This window comes from Oryctolagus cuniculus, chromosome 11 (genome assembly GCF_051225735.1).
Source record: "Oryctolagus cuniculus isolate XC-2025 breed Fujian yellow rabbit chromosome 11, ASM5122573v1, whole genome shotgun sequence".
Lineage (NCBI taxonomy): Eukaryota > Metazoa > Chordata > Mammalia > Lagomorpha > Leporidae > Oryctolagus > Oryctolagus cuniculus.
Window position 1 is genome coordinate 116,991,678 of NC_142877.1, and position 21,145 is coordinate 117,012,822.

The 21,145-nt window shown below is 46.3% G+C and overlaps 1 protein-coding gene across 14 annotated transcripts in view; it reads right to left on the minus strand.

Moving 5' to 3' along the window:
- The window catches only part of SLC25A17 (solute carrier family 25 member 17), a 114,334-nt gene that overhangs the window by 89,241 nt on the left and 3,948 nt on the right, over nt 1-21,145 (minus strand). The window contains exon 1 of one of the 14 annotated variants that reach the window (XM_089309002.1): nt 20,493-20,656. The exons of the other annotated variants lie outside the window; for them this stretch is intronic. The gene's annotated coding sequence lies outside the window, so the exon portion shown is untranslated. Of the gene's footprint in view, nt 1-20,492; nt 20,657-21,145 lie in introns of those variants that run through there. 14 annotated transcript variants of the gene reach the window in all.

Consider the following 21,145-nt stretch of genomic DNA (forward strand, 5'->3'; position numbering starts at 1 on the left):
CTGCACCTGTGTGGGAGACCCAGAAGAAGCTCCAGGCTTCTGGCTTTGGACTGGCGCAGCTCCGGCCGTGTGGCCATTTGGGAAGTGAACCAGCAGATGAAAGACTCTGCTCTTCCTCTCGGCAACTCTTTCAAATAAATAAATCTTTAAAAAAAACAGGGGCTGGTGCTAGGGCGCAGTAGGTTAATCTTCCACCTGTGGCACTGGCATCCCATATGGGCCTGGTTCTAGTCCCGGCTGCTGCTCTTCCTGCTTTTCCCAGACCACAGCAGAGAGCTGGGACAGAAGCAGAGCAGCAAGGATATGAAACAGTGCTGATGTGGGATGCCGGCATCGCAGGCAGTGGTTTTACCTGCTAAGCTACAACACCTGCTCTGAACCACAACTTTTTAATGAAAGAAAGTTCATTGTTAACATTGAGTCAAAAAAATGAATACATGCAATTTTTTTAAAGATTTTATTTATTTATTTGAGAGGTAAAGAACCTGTGTCCAAATGGGAGGCCAGCATTGCAGGTGGAGGCTTAGCCTACTACGCCATACTGCCTGCCCCTACATGCAGTATTTTAATCTATTGGGATTACTGTTGTTCAAACTTCTCAAGTTATATATTCAAACAGAAGAAATATAATTTTCTAGAAGAAATTTCTCCATCTATTTGACATTGAAAAAGAAAATGTAGCAAGTCTGTATAAATGACAAACTAAGGAAAGTGCAACCCAGGACACATCAGAGACGTCAGGTAAATGTGTTTTTAACCTTTCACAGGTTAGCTACTGTTCCTAGCTGAAAACAAAATAATCAGTAGTTAAGTAATTAAGTACTTCCAGTCTCTGTGTTTAATCAAAACATTCAGCACAAACTAAAAGAGCAGGTAAGGAGCATACTGTTATTTAAAAATAAAGTTTGGGGGCTTATGCTGCAGCTTAGCAGGTAAAGCCGCCACCTGCAATGCCGGCATCCCATCTGGGCGTCAGTTCGAGTCCCGGCTGCTCCACTTCCGATCCAGCCCTCTGCTTTGGCCTGGGAAGGCAGTAGAAGATGGCCCAGGTCCTTGGGCCCCTGCACCCATGTGGGAGACCCAGAAGAAGCTCCTGGCTCCTGGCTTTGGATCGGCGCAACTCCAGTTGTTGCGGCCAGTTGGGGAGTGAACTAGCGGATGGAAGACCTCTCTTTCTCTCTGTGTAACTCTTTCAAGTAAATAAATAAATCTTTAAAAAAATAAAGTTTGTTGATATTTTAAACAATGACACTTTCTTTGGTAAAAATTCTGTAATACAATAACACAAATATCAGGGAAGGGGCGAGAACTGTGGGACAGCAGGCTAAACTGCTGCTGTGACATCAGCATCAGAACATTGGTTCAAGTCCCGGCTGCTCCACTTTCGATCCAGCTCCCTGCTAATGTGCCTGGGAAGGCAGCAGAAGATGCCACAAGGGCTTGGGCCCGATGCCTGGCTCCAGACTGGCCCAGTCCTGAGAAGTGAACAAGCAAATGGAAGATTGCTTTCTCTCTCTCTTTCTGATGCTCTGCCATTAAAATAATAGTTTTTTTTTTAATGTATCACAGGAAAAAAGAAGCAAACTGCCAGTCTTTCCAATCATAAGGCCTTAGATAAAAATCACAAGCACACGTTTAAGGATGAAATGACGCGCATGGAGCTTTTAGTTCTGCTTGTGGTTCTTAGCCCAGATGGAAGCCCACTGGTACAAACTCTCAGGCATGCTCTTCAAGTTTTAGTGCTTACATAACAGTATTTTAATCATACCAATAACTAGAAACTAGGTCAACTTTAAAGATAACTAGGAAAATGTACAAGGCCTCTATCTATCTATCTATCTATCTAGGTCAGTTTAACAAAGGAGAACACTGTGTTACAATATTAGAATTCTTCAAAACTCAGATGAAATGTTGCTTCCCTCTACCCGTTAGGGTACAACCTGTTGTGCAGCTCTCTGGGCTCCCAGAGCTCTGGCTACCTCTTTCAGCGTTTCACAGTGAAACCTGACTTCCATGCTGGGAGAGCATTCATCCTCTATCTTTGCAGATCACAGATTCTTAATTAAATATTTACTCCATTTGCTCCAGTTTCAGTTACTTGGGCTTTCTGGACGACTCCAACACAATTTTTTTTCTAGTAAGGACTGACTACCATGCAGTGTCTCAAGAAACACGGGACTCACACAGGTTTACAAATGTACACTTGCAGCATCCTTGCACACTTCACAGGCACAGCTAAGAAAGGCGGGGGCTGGGAGGCTCCAGAAAGCGTTTTTGTCTGTTCCAGCTGTGGCCTTCCCTCGCCTTCACACGGCACTGCATGTCCATGCAGGGTGCTGCCTTGACCAGGCATCACCACACAGAAGTCTGGCCTGGAAACACCTGTCTCCACCAACCGCACCACCTCCACCTGTCTCCTCTGCCAGCTTTAAGGAGATACTTGGAAACTCAGAAGCCCTGCCCTATTCACCTTGAAATCTTACATGGAAATGCCAAGACTAAGAGAAAGCCCATAGCACTCATTGATCTATTCCCTACTCTGGGAAGAGGCATACCAAAATTCAAATCAGCAAAACGAAATAATAGTTTTTTAAACTTTGTAAGTCCTGGAGCTGGGGTTGTAGCACAGTGGACCAAGCCACCACCTGTGATGCTGCATCCATACTGGCATGCTGGTTTTAGTGGCAGCTGTGCCATTCCTGATCCAGGGTCCTACTAATGTGCCTGGGAAGGCCACAAAGGTGGCCCACGTAGTCAGTGTCGCTCCCCGTCTTCGTGGAGGAACGACACTAAACCCTGCCTAGGCTTCCTATCCGAGTCACGGCACCATTATGTCGCTCCCCCTCTTCGTGGAGGAACGACACAGGACTCTACGTTGTTCTTTTGTCTGCTCGGCCCTCCCCGGGTTTGCTGCTGGTTCTTCCCGGGTTGGCTACCGTCCCTTCCACCTCCGTGGAAGGGCGGTTCCCCCTAGCCACTTTCCCCACTTCCGCAGGGGAGCGGCACACCGCCGGCCGGCTCTCTTGGGGGCTGCACAGGTGTTCCCTCAGATGTTCCTGGTGCATGTTGTCTCTCTCCTCCTTTATAGTCCTCTTCCACCAATCCCAACTCGGCTGCCCACACGCCGAGTACGCTGCTCTCCTCCAATCAGGAGCAGGATCAGCTCCTGGAGGTCATCACTCAAGTTGGCAAGAGGCAGCTGCGTAGAAGCTCTCCCAGCGCCATATTGTGGGAGAGCAGATGCATAGAATAAGTCTTAATTCCAGTAACTTAGTCTAGTCCGAGTTGCTCCCAGTTGCTCCCCACAGTCAGGCCCCTGCCACCCATGTGGGAGACCCAGATGGAGTTCCTGGCTCTTGGCTTTGGCCTGGCCCAGACTTAGCTGTTGCAGTCATTTGGGGAGAGAACTAACAGATGGAAGATCTCTTTGTCTCTGGTGCTGCCTTTCAAATAAATAAATATTTTTAAAAATTATTAGTACTGGAAAGACTGAGTCAAGAGGGTCAACTAAAAACCTGATTGACCCTTCCCCCGCCAATCACTAATGAGAAAATATCTCCATATATAAAGTGTTACATAGAAAAACACAAAGGTAGACAAGAAATTAAAAGGCCAGGAGAGGCAGGCTTTGAAAGAAGAAAGAACAGACCAAAGTGCATAGAAGATAGGTGTGGCAGCAGAGTAATGCCCCCGCCACGGGCTCGTCCTAATCCCAGTGTCCACGAACAAGTTACATACATAGCTGGTTATTAATCAGAGGCCTTCAAAATAGGGAGATTGTTCTGGATGATCTGAGTGGCTCCAAGAATAGTCCTTCAAAGCACCAGAGGGAGACAAGAGTAGGTGAGACTGATGAACCTCCTATGTGAGAAGGAATCAACCACCGCTGCTGGCTTTGAAAACGGAGGAGGAAGCCACCAGCCAAGAAATGCACGTGGCTCTGGGTAGAAAAGGCAAGGAAGGGGGCCGGTGCTGTGGCACAGTAGGTTAAACCACTGCCTGCAGTGCTGGCATCCCACATAGGCACCAGTTTGAACCCTGGCTGCTCTACTTCTGATCCAGCTCTCTGCTATGGCCTGGGAAGGCAGTGGAGGACGGCCCAAGTGCTTGGACCTGGAAGAAGCTCCTGGCGCCTGGCTTCGGATCAGCGCAGCTCCAGCTGTCACGGCCAACTGGGAAGTGAACCAGAAGATGGAAGACCTCTCTCTCCCTCTCTCTCTCTCTGCCTCTCCTTCTCTCTCTGTGTAATTCTGACTTTCAAATAAAAATAAATAAATCTTAAAAAAATAAAAAAGGCGAGCAGGCGCCGTGGCTCAATAGGCTAATCCTCCACCTTGCGGCGCCGGCACACCGGGTTCTAGTCCCGGTCGGGGCGCCGGATTCTGTCCCGGTTGCCCCTCTTCCAGGCCAGCTCTCTGCTATGGCCAGGGAGTGCAGTGGAGGATGGCCCAGGTGCTTGGGCCCTGCACCCCATGGGAGACCAGGAAAAGCACCTGGATCCTGGCTCCTGCCATCGGATCAGCGCGGTGCGCCGGCTGCAGCGGCGGCCATTGGAGGGTGAACCAACGGCAAAGGAAGACCTTTCTCTCTCTCTCTCTCTCACTGTCCACTCTGCCTGTCAAAAAAAAAAAAAAAAAAAAAAAAAAAGGGCAAGGAAGCTCTGCCCCCCAGGGCTTCCACATGGGAACACACTTTTGCCAACATCTTGCTTTTAGTTCAGACTGCATCCATCTGACCTGCAGACCTTTTGTTAACAACCTGTGCTGTTTTAATCCAGTAAGTCTGTGGTCGTGAGTTACAGCTTCGATCAGCCCAGCTCTGGCCGTTGCAGACATTTGGAGAATGAACCAGTGATGGAAAACATCTCTCTCTCTCTCTCTCTCTCTCTCTAACTCTGCCTCTCAAGTAAATAAACAAATCTTTAAAAAATAAAAGTAGGGGCCGGCACCATGGGGCAGTAGGTTAATCCTCTGCCTGTGGTGCCAGCATCCCATATGGGCGCTGGTTCTAGTCCTGGTTGCTCCTTTTCCAATCCAGCTTTCTGCTATGGCCTAGGAAAGCAGTAGAAGATGGCCCAAGTGCTTGGGCCCTTGCACCCGCATGGGAGACCAGGAAGAAGCACCTGGCTCCTGGCTTCAGATTGGCGCAGCTCTGGCCGTTGCAGCCATTTGGGGAGTGAACCAAAGGAAGGAAGACCTTTCTCTGTCTCTCTCTCTCACTGTAACTCTGACTCTCAAAGAAAACTGGCAATGTATCAAATACCAATGAACTGTACACTTTAAAATCAGTTTATGTTAGGTGAATTGTACCTCAGCTGGAAAGAAAACCTTCACAACGACCTGAGCAGGTGGGCAGTGCGCCCCATTTCACAGCCGAGGAAGCAGAACCAGGAGGTGCAGCGGTTTTCCAAACCACACACACGGTTAAAGAGGCAGCATCACATTCTGAACACGGGTAGCTCAGCTTCAAGTTCACTCTTAGCCACAACTGCGGTTAAAACTTTAAAAATTTTTGGAGTATTTTTTAAAAAAAATAGTAACATAGACACTATTAGACATATCAAAAATGTTTCTGTGGACTATTCTGAAAACACAGCACACAGCCTGGCATTGCATATGCCCCGACCATGTTCATGAACGTTATGAGTGCATGCCCCTACAAATCAACTTAATTATCTACAAGAAAACACATTTCAAACGCCAAAATTAAACCTGGAGCAGTTATCCTGTATATTAGGGACTTGCTATATTTGTCTCCTAACCAAGCAAATACAAGGATGGTTGTTATATGCAGCTGTAACCTGAAGCAAAATATTTATTGTATAATGGCATCTCATGTCAAGCTGTATAAGCCCATGATTTTTCACTATTTTAATTAAATTATTTTTACCATAAATACTCAATTTTTTTTTTCCTGAGGACTGTCTGTTCACTTACACAAAAAAAGAAGGCACAAAATCCCAAGAAGATAACCACAATGTACAATACTGTTATGCAAAATTCGTTTGCCAGAAAACAGATCTATTATTTTGAGTCCCACAGAATTCTAACCATCTGAGTGGGAGTTCTATTGCTGACAACAGTTGTAATTTTTAAAAGAATCTATTTCCAGAGAGACTTTTCTTTGTAGCTTATCAAAAATATTTGTAGTTGCAACAGTCTGCTCCACATCCCCACCTTAACCAGTCAGGGTTGAAGAACGAGCACATTCCTACGCTGCACAGGCACGGGGAGCAGTGGGGTCCCTGGTGTAAGATCAGGAGACTGGGGTTGGGCGGTCACAGGTCAGCTCTAAGCCTGAGCGCAGGGAGGGCAAGGTCCAGAACCCCTCCTCCCAGCGGACTCTTCTCAGTCCTGCCCTTTGTCAACTACCACAGGCGACTTCATCTCTTCCACGTGTGTACACAACACACACACCCCAGAAAAGCCAAACAACAAATTCTCAACAGTGATACCAGCTGAAGGAGAAAATTAAAGGTGGCTTCCATTTCCCTGTTGTGCTTCTCTATATAAGTTTTTAATAACCACCATGTATTAGTTTTAGCTATGAAGTGGGAAAAAAGCAATTAAAAAGAAAAAACATCAGAATACAAGAGAATAATGTAGTCTAACAATTTTCAAAGTACAGCTTGGAGATCCCCGGAGGTCCAGAATCTAAATGATCGTCATAAGAGGTATGAAATAAGACATTTCTTGCCTTTTTCATTCCATTCTCTCACAGTGTAAAGTGAAATTCTCCAGAGGCTACCTAAATGTGTGATACTGCGACAGACTAAATGCAGAAGCAGAAGGATCAAGCCATCTGTGTGGTCAAACATTAGGGACTTGCAAAACTACAAGGGGGCTTCCAAAAGTTCATGGAAATTATGCACAGATTTCAAAAATCCTCTTTAAATATTTATTTATTTGAAAGGCAGAGTTACGAGGCCGGCGCACTGGTGCAATAGGTTAATCCTCTGCCTGTGGCGCCAGCATCCCATATGGGCGCTGGTTCTAGTCCCGGCTGCTCCTCTTCAGATCCAGCTCTCTGCTATGGCCTGGGAAAGCAGTAGAAGATGGCCCAAGTCCTTGGGCCCCTGCACCCACGTGGGAGACCTGGAAGAAGTGCTCCTGGCTTTGGATCGGCGCACCTCCGGCCGTTGCGGCCATTTGGGGAGTGAACCAGTGGAAAGAAAACCTTTCTCCCTGTCTCTCCCTCTCACTGTCTGAAACTCTCTCAAATAAAATAAATAAAATCTTTAAAAAAAAAAGAAAAGAAAGGCAGAGTTACATGGATAGAGAGAGAGAGAGATCTTCCTCCCTCTGGTTCACTCCCCAAATGGCTGGAATACTCAGGGACAGGCCAGGCAGAAACCAGAGCCTGAAACCACACGTGGTCTCTACACAGGTGGCAGGGCCCCAAACACTTGAGCCATCTTTTGCTGTTTTTCCCAGATACATTAGCATGGAGTTGGATAGGAAGTAGAGCACCTAGGACTTGAACCAACTCCCATATGGGATTATGCGCCTGGCAGGTGGTGGCTTAAGCTGCTGAGCCACAGCGTAAGCCCCTCAAACATCTTTTTGCACCAAAATAAACTTATCTTTTAGCTCCATTTCCCACAAACTTTTTAAGTGCCCACATACATTTATAACTAAGAATTTTACAAAGCTGGCGCCGCAACTCACTAGGCTAATCCTCCACCTGTAGCGCCAGTACTCCAGGTTCTAGTCCTGGTTGGGGCGCCAGATTCTGTCCTGGTTGCTCCTCTTCCAGTCCAGTTCTCTGCTGTGGCCCAGGAAGGCAGTGGAGGATGGCCCAAGTGCTTGGTCCCTGCACCCGCATGGGAGACCAGGAGGAAGCACCTGGCTCCTGGCTTCAGATCGGCACAGCGCAGGCCGTGGCAGCCATTTGGGGAGTGAACCAATGGAAGGAAGACCATTCTCTCTGTCTCTCTCTCTCACTGTCTAACTCTGCCTGTCAAAAACAAACAACAACAAAAAAAGAAATTTACAAACATTCAATGTGTTTACCCTCCTCCCAAATACAAATTTAATCCATTTACTCCCTCCCAACTTTATGCTACTGTTGTCATGTAGTTTAACTTCTACTCATTTGAGAGGCAGATAGAGAAAGGGGGATGGGGTGGGGTGGGGTACCAGCAGACAGGTCTCATTCACGGATTCACTCCCCTAAATGCCTGCAACACCCAGAACTGGGCCTGGCTGAAGCCAGGAGCTGCTGGGAACTCAATCTAAGTCTCCCATGTGGGTGGTGGGGACCCAACACCTGAGCCGTCATTGTGTCTTCCAGGGTCTGCCCTGGGAGGAAGCAGACCCAGACCATGAACCCAGGCACCCGGACACAGGATGCAGACGTCTCATCTGGCTCCTAGTCTCTAGGCCAAGTGCCACCCTATTTCTAATTTCTTCTTAATACCCACAAAACAGTGTTATTTTATAGTTACTGGTTATCTAGATGTAGCCATATGCAATACTTACCACCGTCTCTACTCTTTATCCCTTCTATCTCCTCCTTTCTATGTGGGATCACTCTCCTTCCACGGGAAGTTCAGGTTGAATAGCCCTTATCAGAAATGCACGGGCCCAGAGTGTTTCAGATTTCAGGATACTTACATGTGTATAATAAGATATATTGGGGATGAAGTTTATGTTTCAAATATCCCTAATACACAAAGCTTGAAGATAATTCTACAGAGTATTTTTAGTGTGCCTGCATTTTAACTATGTCATATCACATGGAATCAGATGTGGAATTTCTCACTTGTGGCATTGTCATATCAACACTCAAAAATTTCAGTTTTGAATTTTCAGATTAGGGATGCTCAGCCTGCACTTCCTTCAAGAATTTCCCCTGGGGAGGATCGTGCCAGTAGCAGCAAGCTGTTTTTCATGGTTTAAAAATGTGTCTTTTTCATCTATGTTAAATATCTCCACTGGATAAACAATTCCAGCTAGAAAACCATTGTCACTCAGCAACACAGAAAGAATACTCTGGCTACAATCAGTGCAGTCGAGAAACAGGTGCTAATATCTTTCAGTTCATTAATTCTACCTATGGCTATGTCTAATACGTTGATAAATCTGTTTGAATTTGAACAAATCACTCAGCTCCAACAATTATCATTAGTTCATAGCTGTACATTAAATATTTCTTTCAAAGATCTATTTGATCATAGCAAACTGTGCACATGGTTAACTCACATATTATAAATGACAAAATATAGTAGTTTAGCTCTTCTTTCCTTTTACTCAGTCTTCCTCCACAGAGGCAATTATTTTAAGTTCTGTAAATTGCTTTTTGGAATTTAGATAACTCCACATCCTTGAATTATACACTGGTATCTTTCTTTTAATGTTTATTTTATTTTTATTTACTTGAAAGAGAGGAAGAGAGAGACAGTCAGAGATCTTCCATCCACTGGTTCACTCCCCAGATGCCTGCAACAACTGGGGGTGGGCAGACTGAAACCAGGAGCTCCATATTTGTGGCAGGGTTTCGAGGACTTGGGCCAAAATGTTGCCACCCAGAATGCATTAGCAGGGAGCTGGATCAGAAGTAGTGTAGCCAGGACTTGAACTGGCATTAAGATATGGGATGGGCCAGCGCTGAGGCTCACTAGGCTAATCCTCCGCCTTGTGGCACTGGCATACCAGGTTCTAGTCCCGGTCGGGGTGCAGGATTCTGTCCCGGTTGCCCCTCTTCCAGGCCAGCTCTCTGCTGTGGCCAGGGAGTACAGTGGAGGATGGCCCAAGTCCTTGGGCCCTGCCCCCCATGGAGACCAGGAGAAGTACCTGGCTCCTGCCATCGAATCAGCGCGGTGCGCCGGCCGCAGTGCGCCGGCCACAGCCACCATTGGAGGGTGAACCAACGGCAAAGGAAGACCTTTCTCTCTCTCTCTCTCTCTCTCTCTCTCTCTGTCCACTCTGCCTGTCAAAAAAAAAAAAAAAGATATGGGATGCTGATGTCCCAAGAAGTGGCTTAACCTGCTGAGCCACATCAGCCACCCCTAGTATCTTTCAATTAATCAATTTTAGACGTTAGCTATGTTCTTTTTTTTTTATTATTATTTAATGAACATAAATTTCCAAAGTACAGCTTATGGATTACAATGGCTTCCCCCCCCATAACTTCCCTCCCACCCACAACACTCCCCTCTCCCACTCCCTCTCCCCTCCCATTCACATCGATTAATTTTCAATTATCTTTATATGCAGAAGATCAATTTTAGCTATGTTCTTATATAGCTGAGTGAGACTTAACCTCTCATTCCATATACCCTGTACTTTATCTCCCTATCCTTCTAATGCAGTTATGATTTTTGTTTAAATCAACTCAGTGTTTTCCTGTGATAGTCATGCATTAATCTGAAATTTTCATTTTTTCATTTCTATATATTCCATCTGGTTAATTTTAAAATCTGCTTGCCCAGTTTTAGTTTCTTGCAAAGATTTTTAGCTTTCATTTTATTATACATATTTTATAGATTAATATTTTATACATATTTATAGATTTATATTTTTAAGATTGTGACTTTAAAAATCCCATTTTCTGATCCTATGCAGGACTGTTGCACTGTCTACTGTTCTTGTTCATAATGCACTGTAATTCTCTATGAGCTCAGTTTAGACTGAGCTACTCACTGTCCTTATAATCTTATTTCTGTGGGTCAGCATTGTGGTGCAGCAGGTTAAACCTCCACCTGCAACATCAGCATTCCCCATGAGCACCGGCTCAAGTCCTGGCTGCTCCACTTCCGATCCAGCTCCCCGCTAATACAGTGGAAGACGGCTCAAGTGTTTGGACCTCTGCTGCCCATTGGGGAGACAGGGCTGGAGTTCTTGACTCATAACTCTGGCCAGGTCCAGCTCTAGCCATTGGGGCCATTTGGGGAGTGAACCAGCAGACAGAAGATACAGCTCTCTCTCTCTCTTTGTAACTCTTTCAAATAAATAAATAAATCCTTAAGAAGAAAAATAAAACATCTCTAGGTATTCTAACAGACCTCATGAAGATGGATGCCTCTGGGAAGGGCTGACTGCTTTCTACTGCAGCCCCAACTTGGAATCACTGTAAGTAACATCTCTTAATTAATTCACGGTTTTCAAATGACGCACACAGTGAGAATCTGGGCTGTAATCTGAGGGAGAGCTTGTAGTTTCAAAGTCTCAGGAGTGGGAGCCGGTTTTGGCCTAGCAGTTAAGGTGTCTGTCTGCATCCCATTTAATGCCCAGGCTCCTGACTCCAGCTTCCTTCTAATGCAAACCCTAGGGGGCAGCAGCGATGGCTCAAGTAATTGGGTCTCTGGCACCCACCTGGGAGATGGATTGAGCTCCTAGGCCTGGCTTTGCCCTGGCCGTATGTGCATTTGGCGAGTGAACCAGCAGATAGAACATTTATGTGTCTCTTTTTGTCTCTTAAGATAGATAGCTCAGTGGTGATCCTCTCCCCCATTCTCCCACAACAATTCGATGCCAAAGTTGGAGGTTTTCCTGGGAATGAGACAAGATTATTTCCCATTCACCTTTTTTTTTAAAATAAATAAATCTTTTATTTTTTAAAAAAGATTTATTTATTTATTTGAAAGTCAGAGTTACACAGAGAGAGGAGAGGCAGAGAGAGAGAGAGGTCTTCCATCCGATGGTTCACTCCCCAATTGGCTACAATGGCCGGAGCTGCGTCGATCTAAAGCCAGGAGCCAGGAGCTTCTTCCAGGTCTCCCATGTGGGTGCAGAGGCCCAAGGACTTGGGCCATCTTCTACTGCTTTCCCAGGCCACAGCAGAGAGTTGGATCGGAAGTGGAGCAGCTAGGTCTCGAACCAGCGCCCATATGGGATGCCGGCACTTCAGGCCAGGGTGTTAACCCTCTGCGCCACAGTGCTGGCCCCATCACCTTTTTTTTTTTTTTTTTTTTAATACTTATTTATTTGAAAGGCAGAGTTACAGAGAGAGATATCTTCCATCGTTGGTTCATTCCCCAAATGGCCGCAATGCCCAGGGCTGGGCCAGGTTGAAGCCAGGATCTTCATCTAGGTCTCCCACGTGGGTGGCACAGGCCATCTTCTGCTGCTTTCCTAGGCGCATTATCAGGGAGCTGGATGGGAAGTGGAGCAGCTGGACTCAAATAGGTGCCCACATGAGATGCCAGGGCCACAGGCAGTAGCTTCATCTGCTACTACATACCCTCCCATTCACTTTTAAAGCATATTCCTTTGGGATTCCCAAGTTTGTTGAAAAGTTCCCTGGTGGACCCCCCACCTTACAGATTGCTCGCCCTCCCCTCTGCTCTGCACCTCAAGTGACAAAGCTAAAGCTCATAGCGAAGCAATCCCTGCAGGGCAGAAACCGCTCTCCCAAGCCTCTGGGCCGTGCCTTCGGTCACTCTGCAGTCTGAAGGTTCCCCACATGATCGACACTTTATACATGCCTGCAAGATGAGGTGGCTGTTTTTTTAAGCATTTTGCACAAGCCTTAATTAGTTCTTTAGTTACAAACAGAAATATCATTTTAAATAAATGAACTTAGTGTTAGAAAGTAAATATTTTTAAATACTTCTAAATCTGTTGATTTCTTTGCTGCTTAATCTATTTTGCTCTTATTTCATTATAAAATTGAAAAAGGGTAGGCTAGTCACATTCACATTAATTTTTCTTTTTTTTTTTTGAGAGACAGAGAATGGCAGGCAGAGCATACTCACTCCCAACCCCGGCTTCACTCCCCAGATGTCTCTAACAGATACTGCTGGGCCTGGCCAAAGCCAGAAACCTGGAACTCAATCCAGGTGGACCATGTGGGTGCAGGAACCTCTCTGAACTAACGCTGCTACACCTCAGGGATCACCTTATCAGGAAGCTGGACTAAGTAAGTAAAGCTGGGACTCGGATGTGGGACGTGGGCACCCTAACCTGTAGCTTAATTACTTCCTTGTTTACATTTTAAAGTTATTATCCCATTGCATACAACACTACTATACTTCTAGGTTCCTTGGATATTTAATGAATAAGTTATGAATTTCTAATTTAGTAGAGTAACAAACGGTACCAGACAAAAGCCAATCAAAACAAACATAAAAGAGCTATCATTTCACCCTGAATATAAAAGTAAGGAGGGGAAAACCCCCAAATCTGAAGTTACTCCCTCTGTACACAGGTATCTGAGGAAAAGGCAGCCCAAAGGAAGGACTTTCAGGGGACCATCAAAGTAACCTTAAGCACTTTCAACCTAAAGACCAGAACAAAACACAAACACTGCTTTAGTAGTGAATTTGGTAACCAGAGAAATCTGCCAGAGCTGTAAAAGGAAAAATCAACAGGATTTGAAGATTCAGTGGATACAGGTCGCAAGGGAGGAGAGTTCAGGAGTGACAATATCAATGACAGAAGCTAAAAGAGTCCTAGCTTTAGGAAATTGCTACTCAGTGTTGAACACAGTGAATCTGAGACGACGATGCATTAACGACTCCCTCTTCTGGGTTTACGTGGTGTCATACACCCTGAGTGGAAAATCCCACTACAGAAACAAATCACTGCACCACACTGTATTCAATTGTTAATCAGTTTTTCTTCCTTATTAGACTACATGCACATCAAGGGAGGGATCACAACAATGAACAAATGAATGAATGAGGAGGAAACACCCCCCCACCCCACCCCGCCCCGTTTTAGGCAGTTAGTAATTCCAGACTACAGCTTAGAAGGTGACTAAAAACGGCAAGCAAAGTTAGAAATCACTTCCGGCCTAAGTTCCCAGGACTCGGGCTCTCTGTGAACAATCTCAGTCAGAAGTTGTCTGCCGTAAGAGTGGATCATCATCTACCTTTCAGAGTATGTATCCAAATCACAGACCGTTTACTCGTTTTCTGAGCAATTTTCTCCTATAAAGGGGCAATAAACACCCCAAGTTACAATATGGCCAACACAAACCACATATGGAGTTAAGCTATATAAATAAGCATATACATAAGCATTTAACAACACAGAGTGAGAACGAAATAATGGGGTCAACCTAGCCAAGACTTGGTCCCCTAAATATGTTGCAATCTGATGGCAACAACAGACAGGGCCACACAAAAGTACAGAAGCACCAAATCATGGCTCATAAGTACAAAGCAATGATATTAGGATTGGCATACCAACCAAATCACCAAATTTTACCATTTCCTAAATGCTAATTCACCCTAGAAGGATGAAATGTAATATAAAGAAAAGGAAGGAAGGAAGGAAGGAAGGAAGGAAGGAAGGAAGGAAGGAAGGAAGGAAGGAAGGAAGGAAGGAAGGAAGGAAGGAAAAAAGAGCGCACCTTTTTCAAAGTCAGTTTCCAGTGAGGAATCCTGAAACAGCTGACCATCAACTGCACTGCTGAAATCAGTATACAGCTTCTCCTGATGAGTATATGGCATTACTGGACAGAAAGAGCCTTTGAAAAAGAAAGGAAGTGGGCCAGTGTTGCGGTGTAGTGGTTTTCATGGCCCAAGCTCTTGGGCCCCTGTCACCCATATGGGAGACCTGGATGAAGCTCCTCGTTCCTGGCTTCAGCCTGGCCCAACGCTGACCTTTGCAGTCACTTGGGGCATGAACCCGGAGATGGAAGATCTCAATCTCTCTCTCTCTCTTTCTCTCTAACTCTTGCCTTTCAAATAAATAAATCTTTTTTTTTAAAAGATTTATTTTATTTATTTGAAAGTCAGAGTTACAGAGAGAAAGGAGAGGCAGAGAGAGACAGTGAGGTCTTCCATCTGCTGGTTCACTCCCCAGATGGCCGCAACAACCAGAGCTGAACTGATCCAAAGCCAGGAGCCAGGAGCTTTTTCTGGGTCTCCCATGTGGATACAGGGGCCCAAGGACTTGGGTCATCTTCTACTGCTTTCCTAGCCCATAATAGAGAGCTGGATCGGAAATGAAACAGTCGGTACTCAAACGGGCCCCTATATCCATATAGGGATGTTGGTGCTGCAGGCCACTCAAATAAATAAACTTTTTAAAGAAACAAAGAAAGAAAGACAGAAAGAGAGAAAGAAAGAAAGAGAGAGAGAGAAAGAGAGAGAGAGAAAGAAAGAGAGAGAGAGAGAAAGAAAGGAAGGAAGGAAGAAAGAGAGAGAAAGAGAGAGAGAGAGAGAAAGAAAGGAAGGAAGAAAGAAAGAAAGAGAGAGAAAGAAAGGAAGGAAGGAAGAAAGAAAGAGAAAGAAAGAGAGAAAAAGAAAGAAAGAAAGAGAGAGAGAAAGAGAAAGAAAGAAAAAGAGAGAGAGAGAAAGAAAGAGAGAAAGAAAGAGAAAGAGAGAGAAAGAAAGAGAGAAAGAGAGAAAGAGAGAAAGAAAGAAAGAGAGAGAGAGACACTGAGGGAGGTAGGAAGAAAGAAGGGAGGAGCCAGGAGCTTCTTCTGGGTCTCCCATGTGGGTGCAGAGGCTCAAGGACTTGGGCCATCTTCTACTGCTCTCCCAGGCCACAGCAGAGAGCGGGATCGGAAGTGGGGCAGCCAGGACTAGAACCGGCGCCCATATGGGATGCCGGCGCTTCAGGCTAGGGCTTTAACCTGCTGCACCACATTACTGGCCCCCACCTGGGGCATCTTACACTGCCTTCCGAGGCCATTAGCAGGAAGCTGGGTCAGAAGTGGAGCAGCAGGGACTCAAACTGGCACCCATACGGGATGTCCATGTCCGTGTGCTACAGGTTGTGGCTTAACCCACTATGCCACAGCACTGGCCCCTACTGTGACTTTCTTATTCAAAAATGTTATCCGCTGAATGACAGTTAATATAAGTCTTTTCCTGACATAACAGTAAAGCTAACACTTCCAGATATACACAAATATAAACTAAAGGCTTATGGATAACACACTTGAGTGTTTAATAGAAATGTCATGGGCTTTGGGATAAAACAAACCTAGGTTATAAAATACATAAGTAACCTCAAATCCCCATGCCTCAACTTCTTCATTTGTAACTCAATATCTACCAAGGTTGCCATGAGTGGTTAAAACTGAATTATGGGGGCCGGAGCTGTGGCGCAGTGGGTTAACGCCCTGGCCTGAAGCGCCAGCATCCCATATGGGCACCGGTTCTAGTCCCGGCTGCTCCTCTTCTGATCCAGCTCTCTGCTATGGCCTGGGAAAGCAGTGGAAGATGGCAGTCCTTTGGCCCCTGCACCCGTGTGGGAGACCTGGAAGAAGCTCCTGGCTCCTGGCTTTGGATTGGCACAGCTCCGGCTGCTGTGGCTAATTGGGGAGTGAACCATTGGATGGAAGACCTTTCTCTCTGCTTCTCCTCTTTCTGTATAACTCTTTTCAAATACATAAATTAATTAAAAAAACTAAATTATGGAAAACACCTAGCATCAAACCACAGGTACACAGTTGGTATTCAACTTATGTTGGTTCCTAAATGTCCTTTTTATGGCATCTGTTAGCATTGAGATTCAAATGAATAGTGTCTGAACTTCATTCCAAAAGACTAATTGTTATTAGTAGAAAATAATAACAACTGCTCTTCCCGAAGAAGCTTCAAAAAGGTAAGAAGGGCCAACTTCTACACAGAAATCAGATCAGGTAAGAAAGCACTGTCGGTAGACAGTCGTTAGGATGTCGGGGATGACGGGGATGATGTCTGAAAGACCAGTTCCAAAGGTTCAAGTAGGAGGGGCAGGAAACGCAGAACATTCTCTAAATGAACTTAGTACAAAGGGAAGTGCAGGAGCCGGACCAAAGAAGGCAGTCTCCAAACAGACTGGCACGCTCCTGATGGGACAGGCCTGAGCATGACTGAGGGCTGAAGGGAAGACGACGCGGGACAAAGGTCAAAACTACAGCAGAGGGGCCAGCGCTGTGGTGTAGGGGGTAAAGCCACCGCCTGCAGTGCTGGCATCCCTTGTGGACGCCAGTTCGTGTCCCGGCTGCTCCACTTCCAATCCAGCTCTCTGCTTGGAAAAGCAGTAGAAGATGGCCCAAGTCTCTGAGCCTCTGCACCCATGTGGGAGACCCGGAAGAAGCCCCTGGCTTCAGATCGACCCATTTCTGGCCCATTTCTGGCCATGCAGCCGTTTGGGGAGTGAACCAGCAGATGGAAGACCTCTCTCTCTGTAACTCTGCCTCTCAAATAAATAAATAAATCTTAAAAAAAAAAAAAAAAAAAAAAAAACAAAACCAAAGAGGCAGAAATCAGTGGAGCAAGGTCCCAAAAGATAAATGAGGGTGGGGTGCAGGGGGTGACCAAGATCAAAGGTAGCAGAGATTGACTGAGTATGTTTTTCTTCTGAGACCAGCATAAGATAAGATATATAGGAGGGCTTGGTGGCATAGTGGGCTAAGCCTCCATCTGCAGGTTTGGCATCTCATATGGGTGCCAGTTTGTGTCCCGGCTGCTCCTCTTCTGATCCAGCTCTCTGTGATGGCCTGAGAAAGCAGTGGAAAATGGCCCAAGTGCTTGGGCCCCTGCACCCACATGGGAGACCCGGAAGAAGCTCCAGGCTCCTGGCTTCAGATTGGCTCAGCTCCGGCCGTTACAGCCATCTGGGGAGTGAATCAGCAGATGGAAGACCTTTCTCTCTGTCTCTACCTCTGTCTGTAACTGTAGCTCTCAAATAAATAAATAAAAAATGTTAAATAAAAAAATATGGAAACAAATACAGGTGATTCTGAAATAAGAACAAATGAAAAAGTGAGAAGGCTCATTCCATGCAGTGTGAAAGGTGAGTTCATCTGCTCTGAGGAAGGAATGGATGGAACTGGACACACGAGCCAAGAAAACACTTAAATTTCACTGAATTTCTGAAATTGGGTATGAACACTGTATTTGCAAGAAAATACCTGAGACAGAAATGACTATAATCTCACTGTTATACTGCAGGCATTGTGTTAGGTTCTCCACCAACGCCCCCACATCAGCTTCTCATGAGAACTCAATAAGGAAGGTATTCCTACCTGGTTTTTTTGTTTTTAAGATTTATTTATTTATTTGAAAGGCGGAGTTACAGAGGCAGAGAGAGAGAGGTCTTCCATCTGCTGATTCACTCCCCAAATGGCCACAACGGCCTGAGCTGGGCCGATCCGAAGCCAGGAGCCAGGAGCTTCTTTTGGGTCTCCCATGTGGGTACAGGGGCCCAAGGACTTGGGTCATCTTCTACTGCTTTCCCAGGCCACAGCAAAGAGCTGGATCAGAAGTGGAGCAAGCTGGCGCCGCGGCTCACTAGGCTAATCCTCCGCCTAGCGGCGCCGGCACACCGGGTTCTAGTCCCAGTCGGGGCGCCAGATTCTGTCCTGGTTGCCCCTCTTCCAGGCCAGCTCTCTGCTGTGGCCCGGGAGTGCAGTGGAGGATGGCCCAAGTCCTTGGGCCCTGCACCCCATGGAAGACCAGGATAAGTACCTGGCTCCTGCCATCGGATCAGCGCAGTGCATTGGCCACAGCAGCCATTGGAGGGTGAACCAATGACAAAAGGAAGACCTTTCTCTCTGTCTCTCTCTCTCATTGTCCACTCTGTCAAAAAAAAGAAAAAAAAAAAACAACGAAGAAGTGGAGCAGCCAGGATTTGAACCAGTGCCCATACGGGATGCTGGCACCGCGGGTGGCAGCTTTACCCATTATGCCACAGCCTGGGCCCCTTGGGTTTTTTTTTTTTCTTAAAGATTTATTTTATATATTTGAAAGGCAGACTGAGAGAATTCCACCTGCTGGTTCACTCCTAAAATGGCTGCAACAACTGGGGCTGGGCCAGGCCAAGCCAGGAGCCAGGAGCTCCTTCTGGGTCTCCCACATGGGTGCAAGGTCATACGTACTTGGGTCATCTTCTGCTGCTTCCCCAGATACATTAGCAAGGAGCTGGATCGGAAGTGGAGTAACCGGGTTTCAAACTGGCACTCATATGGGATGTCTGTGTGCTGCAGGATGTAGCTTAACCCACTGATCCATAGCACTGGGCCCAGAAGCAAAAGATTTTTTTTTTAAATTTCAGCAATCTATGACTAGGAAGACAATAAAGATTTTTTTCTAACTACTTCAAGTTTCTAGACCAAAGGAACATGACGCCTTGAGATGTATACACATCTTTCCAATTAAGGTAATTCTACATTAATCTGAACAACCAGATTCAAACTCTGGATGAGTCAACTATGGAAAAGAAAACTTTTTAAAGGAACTGAATATTAAAACTGCTTAAAGTCCTCCTGATAAGGATTAGTGGCCAGCAGCCTCCAGTTTGGTTGAATGATGGGTCTACTTAATATTTAATGTCACTTGATTTCCAATAATCCAAGGATATTCAGAGCCTAACATTAAGGGATGGAAAAATGGTTCAAGAAGTACGGTGGAGAGGCCAGTGTTGTGGCGCAGTAGGTAAAGCTGCTGCCTGCAGGGCCAGGGCTGTGATGTAGCAGGTTAAGCTTCCACCTGTGGCTCCAGCATCCCATATGGGCGCCAGTGTGAGTCCCAGCTGCTCCACTTTTGATCCAGCTCCCTGCTGACTGTGTGGGAAGGCAGTGGAGGATGGCCCAAGTGCTTGGGCTCCTGCACCCAGGGAGACCCAGAAGAGGTTCGAGGCTCTTGGCTCCTGAGTTTGGATTGGCCCAGCTCTGGCTGTTGTGGCCATCTGGCGAGCGAACCAGCCCATGGAAGACCTTTCTCTCTCTGTCTATAACTCTGACTCTCAAATAAATAAATCAATCTTAAAAAAAAAAAAAAAAAAAAAGCAGGCCGGCGCCGCGGCTCACTAGGCTAATCCTCCGCCTGCAGCGCCGGCACACCGGGTTCTAGTCCCAGTTGGGGCACCAGATTCTGTCCTGGCTGCCCCTCTTCCAGTCCAGCTCTCTGCTGTGGCCAGGGAGTGCAGTGGAGGATGGCCCAGGTCCTTGGGCCCTGCACCCGCATGGGAGACCAGGAGAAGCACCTGGCTTCTGGCTTCAGATCAGCACAGTGCACCAGCCGGAGCGGCCATTGGGGGGTGAACCAACAACAAAGGAAGACCTTTCTCTCTGTCTCTCTCTCACTGTCCACTCTGCCTGTTAAAAAAAAAAAAAAAAAGCAGCTGTCCCCTGCAACATCAGTATCCCATATGGGTGCCAGTTTGTGTTGCAGCTGCACTACTTCCAATCCAGCTACCTGCAATGTGCCTGGGAAGGCAGAAGATGGCCATAATGCTTGGGTCTCTGCACCCATGTGGGAGACGCGGATGAAGCTCCTGGCTCTTGGCTTTGACCTGGCCCAGCGCTGACTGTTGTGGCCATCTGGCGAGTAAGCCAGCAGATAGAAAATCTCTCTCTCTCTCTCTCTCAATATTAAATTAATGCAATAAGCAGCACAGAAAATCAGAAAACACAGTAGTGAACAAAGTTCTGGGGGCCCTGAGTTGTGTTATATTAGAAAAGCTGCTTGATTCTGTGAACATACACAAATCACCCTCAGAGACAATCACATTTTACAAATCAGAATTTGAGTTAGCTGAATCTGGAAATACAGGACTGTATCTCTAATCTGTGACTCGGTGAATGACATCAGGGAAGACGCTTACCTGAGCTTCTTCAAAATGGTGTTGTGGGAGGCCACATTCACGGAGCACAAAACGGGACAAGTACGGTGGAGAACACTCAAAGGGAGGCAGCTAGGCACAGCACAGGGAACTAACAGTGGCAGAGTGAAGCCGAACCCACAATCAACTCATGGCAAATTCATAGTCTACAAGAAGAGTTCCAAGCAATGTAAATGGGGCAGGCGCCGCTTCAGACATCCGCATCTCACGGTGCCAGCTCTACTTCTTCTTTTAATAAATACTTATTATTTATTTATATGGCAGAGTTAGAGAGTGGGAGTGGTGGGAGAGAGAGGGAGAGAGATACATCTTCCATCTACTAGTTCACTCCCCAAATGGCTGCCAATGGCCAGGCCTGGGCCAGGCTGATGCCAAGAGTCACAAACTCAACCCAGGTCTCCCACGTGGGTGGCAGAGGCCCACGCAGTGTCTTAATGCTCGCCCTTGAATCTGACCAACTTTAACCCAAACTCCTTTGCATAGGCAGCTTCACACGCTTCCACTGACATGCCACAATTCACATCAGCTATGCTGACCCGTGGGAAGTTCCCTGGAGGCTGACGCACACAGCAGGGTCGCTGAACTGCTTTCTATTCGGACCAAAGTCTTCCATCTCCCTCCTATTTAATCTATCT